Here is an 8,981-nt window from a genome sequence, read left to right as displayed (position 1 = left end):
TTTTCTAAATCATTACTTCTGTAAGAATGAAATGAAATGAAAGGAGTGAAGCCTTTGTTTCACTTTTCTCATGCAGACAAATGGGTCAGGGATTTAGCCATTGTTTCTAAAATCAGACACAAATTTCAATGTTGTCTCCACATATTTATTAAGCTAACAAGTTTATTACATATGTAAAATGCATTTGGACACACTGTATTTCAAATCAATAGAATAATTTGAGTCATCAGCTTTGTAGATGCATAATTACATGTTACTTCCTGGATTTTTATAATATTCCAAGCTGGTATTTAATTAAAAACTGGCACTTGGGACCCAGTTTCTTTAGGGTTTTGTGTATGGAAACCTGGACCCTAATTTCAATATTTTTGTTGATATCTTGCAGCTTTCCTGACTCCACACCCATCCTCTGCTCTGAGGCTGGCTTGAGGGTGCAGGGTAGGGCTGTGGTCCTGTTGAACTCAAGAGATCAAACCACCATTAAATCCAATTTATTTTACTAGAACCAACAAAGATTTTACACCAACATCAGGACACTCAGTCATGATTGAGCCATATTTTTACTATCTGTGGATTTTCTGCTCTTAAATTAATTCCAACAAATATGTTGAGTTATGGATAAGAATTGTTCTATCCCTTCCCCTTCTTTAAGATGGAAACAAGAGATGTTTTCATTACATCCCTTTATTTTCTCTCGTTTCTTTCTATTCCTCCTGTTACCCAGCACTTTGTTTTTCAGATTTTTGTCACCTTGTGCAGATTCTGCTGAGACTCTGGCAGCAGCAGGATATTGAAGGATTTGAGCTGAGGTGTCTGAGCAGTCACAGCCCCCTGCTCTGACCCCTCATTTCCAGCGCAGACACGGCATCCTCAGCCCCACATTTCCTCCAGGTAAGACTTGATTTCACAAGGATCTCGTTTGTAACCACTCCACCTTTCCTTCAGTTGTTTTGTCCCAGCGACCCTGCAGGGTGGCTCCTGTCCCGTGGGATGCTCCATGGGGACCCAGCCCTGCTGTTTAACCCACAGCCCCGGGGACAGGGATGCTGTTCCAGAGGGGAGAATGGGAAGCACAGCTCTGCTCTCCAGAGGATGGCTGCTGGCTGCTCCAGCACATTGTTCTGTGCTGGCAGGACTGATCAGGGCTTGGTCTTTGCTCCAGGAAATTCCCTCAGTGAGGTACCCAGCTGCCCCAAGTCTCTTTCTGCTGCCACAGCAGTGATCCCAACACCCACGCACAGGACTGGTGTCCTGGGGTGGATTTTCTTTAGGGCTGGCTTGGGAAGAGTGCCCATAGGAAATGAATGAATAATTCAATAATTTGTAGCTGGTTGGAGAGCTGGAGTACCTCCATGCTCTGGCCAGGGTTTGGAAAGCTGATGAGCAGATGGAATGTTGGGCTGGGTCCTCTTTCATCCTTGTAAAATTCCCCCACAGCTTTGGGGAGCTGTGGGCATTTGGAAAAGGTGCAGGTGGTGGCTCTGTGCTGGTGCCCTGTGCTCTCTGAGTGGGATGTGGGGATGAGCAGGACCAGCTCTCCCAGTAAGGATGGGGGAACTGGGCCGTGCCCTGGCTCTGGGCACCAGATCCAGAGGAGAGGCTTCCTCTTTCTGCTGTGTGCTTGCCAAGGCAGCCTGGAGGAGAAAACAGAGCAGGGAATCAAATAGGAAATCCGGATGTTTGGTGGAGGAGGGAGAGCTGGGGAGTGCAGTGAAGGCAGCCTGGAAAACCGTGGGGTGTTCTGCAGGCTGAGAGGGGAAAGGGGGGTGACAGGGGCTGGGACAGTGCCAGGGAACAGGAGGAGGCAGAGACCGTGCAAAGCAGCTGGGAAGAAGCCTTCTTTGCGGGAGGAAATGTTATTATTAGTGCTCAGTTTCCTGGACAAAAGATTCTTGTCTATTTAAATAGTTCAGCTTCACGGGGCTGCAGCTCTCCAGACACAATAAAATCTGCCTTTTCTCCCTGTCATTGTCATTTCCCGCTGGCAGAAGGTGGCTGCAGCTCCTGTGCTCTGGAGAAGGACATTGCAGGGCCAGGGAGGACAAGCCCTGGGGACAGGGGCTTTGTCCCTTGTGTCACCTCACATCTGTCCATGGAGGTGCTGCTCTCACAGCAGTGCAGATGCTGCTGATAGAGAGATTAAGATCTATTAGATTTGAATAAAATTGGCAAAAGCATAAAAATATTAAAAAGTTAAATATCTTGAAAGAAACTGCTCTTTAAGAATCCTCCTGGGCCATCCTCAGGCTTCCTCAGCCAACCATGGCAGCAGCAAAATACAGAAGCTCACTTATGCCAAATAATCACCGCTAATGGATAATTGGGATTATTCTTTCCACCCAGGCATGCACAAAAGCCACACAGGGGTTGGGGTTGCTGTTGTGGGGGAAGACACCCAAGTTCTGTGCAAGGGGATGCTCACACCTGAGCTGTCTCTGGTGAGTGGGGTGAGTGCTGCCCTGGCCCTGGTGTGATCTCTGTGTGCTTCAGCAGGTCAGGCTCTTTTCACAGAAAATCCAGATGATTTCCTGTGATAGGTGAGAAATACTTTTCCTACCTGTCTTGAAATGTTAAAATCTGACAACAATAGTGTGGAATTTTCTTTGTAGAATCCTGATTTTTTTTCCCCCTGTATTCATGTAGCATGAGTTTAATATCAGATCTATCCCTATAAAGATAGAAATGGGACTTTTATTCCATAAAAAGCTGGGAGATGTCTCACTCTGCTCTTTTCCTGATTACAATCGTTGCTGGTTCCAAGCCCTGCAAGGCTTTGAAAAGCCAGCCTTCCTGAATGTATGACAAATATATCACAGAATCACGGAATATCCTGTCTTGGAAGGGACCCACAGGGATCATTGAGTCCAAGTGCTGGACCTGATATAAATATATATTTATATTGAATTACTGCAGAAGTGCAGATGTGCTCAGAGCGGCGTGAGGGAGCCGCGGTGGGGCTCGTGGCTGTCACGAAGGACACACAGGATGCACAGTTGCTAAACCACTAAAAGCACGTCCTGTTCATCTCAGTGGGGAGTTTCTGTGTTGGGATTCTGGAAAACTGAGCAGCTCACTCACAGTGAGTGGATAAACACAGGCAACCTGCAGTCATGCCAGTTAGACATGGATTTTAATCAGGGAGTTTTGGAAGATAACAGCAGCCATTCTTTAAATGCAGAGCACTTGGGGATGAGCTGTGGGTGTTTGATAGGTGTGAGTTTGATTTGCTGGTTTGGTCAGAGTGGGCAAAGCCCCAGCTGTGTGTGGCCTCCAGCCTCAGCAGTGATTGTGAGCCCTGGCAATTCCTGCTTTGATTTCACAGCAGCCTGCACTGTTCTGTGCTGGACCTGTTCTTCTGCATTGAGCTCCATCCACCCCAGAGCTCTGAGCTTGTCCCCACTGCCTGGGGGCCCTGAGGACGTGGCCAGCAGCAGGAGAAGCTGAGAGGGAGAACTCGTGCCACAGCTTGCCCTGGCAGCAGGAGCCCCAGGGATGGGGGATTCTGTTTGCCCTCCAGACCAGCTCTGCTGTCCCTGTGGCCATGGGGACAGCAGTGGCTCCTGGGTGACTGTGCAGTGCATGCTGGCCCCGGGGTATGCTGAACTGCTCAAGCAAATCATCCTAAAATAGGCTTCATATGTGATGCAGAAGAACCCAAGCAAAACAGAGCCCAGCCAACCCCAAATTTATGCTTGTGGTTACTGAAGCTTGTGAGATCAATTTTTTGTTTACTTAAAACTGATTTCAAAGAGGTTTTTTTCTTTTCTTTCTTTCTTTTAATTCTCATTCTTGCTCCTTGGGCTGGGGGATGGTCATGGCACTGCTCCAGCTGGGGCTGAGCCTCCTGCTGTCATCATCACAGAGCAGCTCTGTCCCAAAATGCCCAGAATTAAGGTCCTGGTGAGGTGGGGGAGCACTGTTACACCCCCAGAACAGGATCTGTGGTCGCTGTTCCATTGGCACATCACAGCAGTCACCCACAGCATCCTGAGAGATTCTCTTATTTTCATGAAAACCTGGAAAAGTTGTTATCAGTGGAGCTTTTTGTTTTTTCTTATTTCTAACTTTTGAAGATATTTAAGCTAGGAAGTGTTAAAAGCACAAGTTCAGTTGAAAAAATGAGGCGAGGTAAAAGAAAAGGGCCAAGAAACAAAACCCCCAAAGCCCACAGAGCCTCTGTGGAGCTGGCAGAAGCCAGAGCACAGAATCAGCACTGGCTGATTCCATCTCTGTCATCCCACACGTGGGGTGTACCCCAGTGGACAGGAAAGCCTCGAAAGCCCAGACTGCCATGTTTCAGGACAAATTGTATAGAAAATAGGCACAAGGGATAAATGAAGCACAGGCAGGGAGCTGTGGGATAACTGTGGGACAGAGACCTGAGGGATGCTGCCGACAGCCCCCAGCTCCTGCTGCTGGGGACCCTCCCCAGCCTGGCCAGGGCAGGGAGTGAGGGAAGCCCCCAGCTATTTTGTTTTTTCAGGAATCCCTGGCTGTGTGGCCCCTTTTCAGCAGAGATCCCTGCAGCCCCAGCGTTTGAAGTGGCCGAATCCCTGCAGGCCAGGGCCAGCAGCTCCGTCTGGCCAGGGCCCATCGTCCCCTCAGCGCTGATGTGGTGAGTGCCCTGGTGCCAAGCCCACATGGAGCTGTTCCCCGAGCAGATTCCTTCCTCTGGCTCCTTTTATTTCTTCTTTTCTTCTCCTTTTCAACACTTATTAGGAGATTTGTCAGCGTTGCGCGTGGCGTCCCGGTGGCAGTTTGTGTTGGCCTCCTTGGGGTCCCTGTGCCCCGAGGGGACAAGGACTGTGTGGGGACAGGGCCAGGCAGCACAGCACAGCCTGCCAGGGGGGACAGCTCAGACTGTCAAGAAAACCCCAAAAGGAATGGAAATGGCCTTGGGGGAAAATCCTGGAGAGAACGGGGTGGCTGGTGCTGCTGCTGTCTGTCCCTGCGGAAACTCAGCGCTCCTGACCGCGGTTATTGTGCTGTGGAATTGCTTTTGGAGGGTGTTCAGGCAGCAAAGTGGGGCAGGAGCCCCTCTCCAGGCTGGTTTAACTCTTCTGTGGGGTGTCATTTGTGGCTCACAGAGGCAGGGGAGCTGGGAGATGGGTGGGCAGCAGCAGGGCTGGAGCTGAGGCAATGCAGGACAGCAGGGCCTGGGAATGTGGGCAGCACCTGAGAGGGCAGGGAGGGACACCAGAAAATGGATTTCACTAAAAAAAATGAGATCTAAGCCTGCATTTCAGTGAGGAAGGAGAAGAGGTGGGTTTGAATGGTTTGGAGGAACAGAATGGAGCAACTCCTGGCTGGGGGAGCAGGACAAACCATGGAGCTGCTCTATGTGTGCTGAGACCCATCCCATGGGCACAGAATGAATGAATGTGTCCCAAGTGTTAGGAGGGAGGAAGATCTGTTCCAGAGACCCAGCCCAGAGCAGGCTGGGGAGCAGAGGGTGTTTAGGAGCCGTGGGGAGCTCTCTGGTCCTTGGTGCAGACAGTGTTAATCACTGGGGCTTAGCGGCGTGTCGGGGCTGGGGAGGAGGAAATGGTTCTGTGTCTAGATGGGCTTAACACAGTGTAAACTCTGTGGTGCACACAGAAAGTTACACCTGAGTGGGAAGGAGCTGTTCCCCAGCACTGCAGCCTGGGCTGAGGGTTTCCTCACGGTGTTGGTGGAGCTAAAGCTGTTGCACAGTGTCCATGTGTCTTTTCCTTTTCCTGCAGTGACAGCTGACATCCTCAGGGATGCCCTTCCCAACTCTTTCTTACACAGCTTGTTTGGCTAGAAAAAAAAAAAAGATTTATTTTGTATTGGGAAAAACTTGTCGAGATTCTGAGGAAAACTGGTAAAACAGTGTTTTAGTTATAATTCATTGTGCTCTGTCTCATTTTGGAATCGCATTTTTGGCCAGGGTACATCTGGCCAATGCTGCTGTGATAGTGCCCAAAGCCTTCCTGTTGGTTCTCATTTAGGTTAGAAAGTAATTAAAGGAGGGTAAAAAAAGAAGTGACAGAGTTACTGACTCTCTTTCCAAAAGTGAAGGGTTTAGGCCAAACTCCTGCTAAGAAAATAAACAGAATTTCATTTTTTTGTTGCAAGTTCTCCCCACATATTGAATTTCCATGCTCAGTGACAAGGGGGATCTGCTCGAGTGAGCAGCAATTGGATTCTGATGGCTTTGAGTTGTGCTTGGATTTGCTTTGGAAAGCTGGGGCTGTCCTTGGAGAGCAGGGCTTGGACCTGAGCTTGAGGCCTTGTTCTCCAAGGAGCACAAACCTTGCAGCCTGAGTTACTAAGCTGTAACTTCTATGGCTGTGCCTGGAAATTATTCTCCTGCCCAGTCTCCTGCTCAGTGTCCTGCCTGTTACAGAGCCCTTCCTCCCCACATTAGGCCAACATTTGCTAGTCTGAGCCTAGAAACCATTTTTAATTGAGGCACGGGTCAGAGGTTGGCTCTTGTGGCACATGTGGGTGTGAATGTCCTTCCCACCTTCCCTCCTGCAGGAAGAGGAAACCCATGTTGGGATAATTTCTGCAGAAAGCAGTAAATCTGGGGTAGTGGGGAGTGTTTGAGCTTATCCCAAGGGTACCCATCCCCAGGACCCTCTGATGTGGGGCTGTGCTGAGCAGGGATGAGCCCTGGCAGTGGGTGGGAGATGGTTTGGGGGTCACCACGAGCATCAGGCCCCTCTGGGCAGCTGGGGTGACAGCAGATGGTCCCAGGGAAGTGCTGTGAGAGCCAGGGGCTGGAGATGCCCTGTGCCTCGGTGATAAATTGATAAATGTGTCATGGCTCAGGAAGCAGGGCAGGGAAGGATGTGAGGGACAGAGGATTCATATCCTGGAAACGCCGCCGTGTCACGGCCGGGGAATTCTGCAGGATAAATGCATTTGCCTGTCCTGCTGCAGACAATCTGCTTAATGTGGGAAGCAGAGTTTCCTGCAGCACTGAGCCAGTGGGAAGGGAAAACCCTGAGAGGCAGGAAGGGCCAGGGAGAATTAAGCAGGTAAACCCATTAGCAGTGACCACCTCTTTGTGTGGGGATTACACAAAGCTGCTGCTTGGGGATGCTCAGCGCCTGGGGAGGAGCCAGGGCTGCTGGGGGGGCCTCTCCCCTCTCCTGAGGGCTCGACCCGGAGCTGGGATTAGCGCTTGCCACAGGCCGCCCTCACCAGCCAGAACAAATTGCTGCACGTGCTGAGGAGAGCCCAACCTGCAGACCCCTGGTGATGCTGTGAGCAGAGGTTTGGCAGGCTCTGCTCAGCAAATCCCTCCATTCTTCCCAACGGGACCTTCCTCATGGAAATCACTCTTTAAGGAATAGATTTACATTGTTCTGCTGCTCTGGACAGAGGTTTACCCCAGCTCCCTGCTCAGCTTGGGAGTTCTTCAGATATTGGCTCTAGAAGCAGAGTCAGGGCACAAAGGGGAATAGATGTGCTGTCCCAAGAGCCTCTCTCAGTCAGGACATCCCAAAAGGGTTTGGCAGAAGCTCGGGCCGGTGGGGAGGGAGCTCTGGGGTGCAGTGGAGGGTGCTGGGGGTGGGTGTGTGGAGGGGGGACACCCCAGTGCCAGGGAGAGCTGCAGGGATGGCATCACCAGGGGCCAGGCTGGGCTGGGGGGCTCCTTGTCAGAGCCTCTGAGGGGACGATGCTGCCCGAGCTCCCATCCCGTGTGTGTCCTCCGGCAGCCTTCCCAACATGCCAACCGCAGGAAAGCAGCAGAAACCCAAGCTTTCCTTTTGCTTGGATTCCCATCACTTCCCAGACTTTAATGACAGACCATTCCAGGCTCCCTCCTCGGGCTGGTTTGGCTCTCCCGGCTAGGGCCGAGCTCTGGCTCATGGGCAAAGCAGCCACGGCGTGAGAGGAAGAGGAGGGAGAGGCCACGCTGTGGAATGAGCGCTTTTGCTGGACCGTGACCCCGCTCTCTGTCCCTTATCCCCCACGGGGGTCCCGCAGCCCCGGCCCCACGCGGGTGATGAATGGGATGGGCGCAGTAGAGGCAGCTCCGCGGCTCCTCTCGCTCCGTTCGCGCTCCAGATGCTGAGCCAGATGTTGGCGCTGCGGTGTGCGCCCGCTGGCAGCGGCGGGGCCGGGGATGCCGCTCCCGTTCCCGCTGCCCGAGCTCCGGAGGGGATGCCCGAGCTGGGCCGGGGATGCCGCTCCCGCAGCCGCTGCCCGAGCTCCGGCGCCTCGGCACCGCCACCTCCCGGTTATCCCGGCGGCTCCCGCGGCGATGTTTGTTTATTTTCTTTATCCCTCCCGGGCATCCCGGAGGGGACGCGAGTTCTCGTGTGCTCAGCCTGCGGGGATGAGTTTGTTTATTTTCCTTTTTGCGCGGTGCAGCCCGGCCCTGCCCAGCAACCCTCTCACAGCACACTCACCGGGAGAGATATTCACCTGTAATGATTTTATTAAATCTTATAACTCTCCTTTTTTGCCTCTCACGCTAAGGACAAACACCCCGAGGTGAGCGCGGTTTCTCTGGGCAATGCTGGCTTGTCCGTCTGTCTGAAGCAATTACTGTGGCTTCCCCGGGGATTATTTTCCAGAGCAGGTGTTGACATTTTTCCCCAGCTGGGTGTCAAGCCGTACCTGCGGGGGCGGTTTCGGAGCAGCAGCAGCCTAACGAGAGTGCCCTGGGTTAATGAGGTGTTGCAAGACAGCCCAGCTAAACCCAGCATTACACGGTCCAACTTTCCAGTTTAATTAGAAACCTGGGTCTCCTGCTCATGCATTAATTCACTTTTTTGACTTGAGTGGCAGCTCAGCCTCCCGCAGGGAAGGTGACTGCTGTGTTTGAGCAGTGTGGGTGTTGTTGGCTGTCCTCATCCCCCTGTCTAGCCCAGCTTTGTGTTTGCCATGGGAATGTCACGCTGTGCCCACCAGAGCAGCTGGGCCAGGCAGGGGCTGGGCGCCTCTCTTGGCCAGGAGGAGCAGCTGGGACCTGCAGGCTTAGCAGAACTCACCTTTCTCCT

General features: G+C 52.1%; 1 long non-coding RNA gene across 8 annotated transcripts in view; it reads left to right on the top strand.

Annotated features, from left to right (window-relative positions):
• The window catches only part of LOC135453844 (uncharacterized), a 49,660-nt gene that overhangs the window by 29,519 nt on the left and 11,160 nt on the right, over positions 1-8,981 (top strand). For 5 of the 8 annotated variants that reach the window (XR_010441969.1, XR_010441972.1, XR_010441971.1 and 2 more), the window contains exon 7: positions 740-891. This is a non-coding gene — a long non-coding RNA (uncharacterized LOC135453844). Of the gene's footprint in view, positions 1-739; positions 892-2,343; positions 2,439-4,483; positions 4,616-8,981 lie in introns of all 8 variants that reach the window. The other 3 variants (XR_010441967.1, XR_010441968.1, XR_010441970.1) reach the window with 3 other exon arrangements.

This window comes from Zonotrichia leucophrys, chromosome 13 (assembly GCF_028769735.1).
Source record: "Zonotrichia leucophrys gambelii isolate GWCS_2022_RI chromosome 13, RI_Zleu_2.0, whole genome shotgun sequence".
NCBI lineage: Eukaryota > Metazoa > Chordata > Aves > Passeriformes > Passerellidae > Zonotrichia > Zonotrichia leucophrys.
This window is presented reverse-complemented; position numbering and strand designations above follow the sequence as displayed.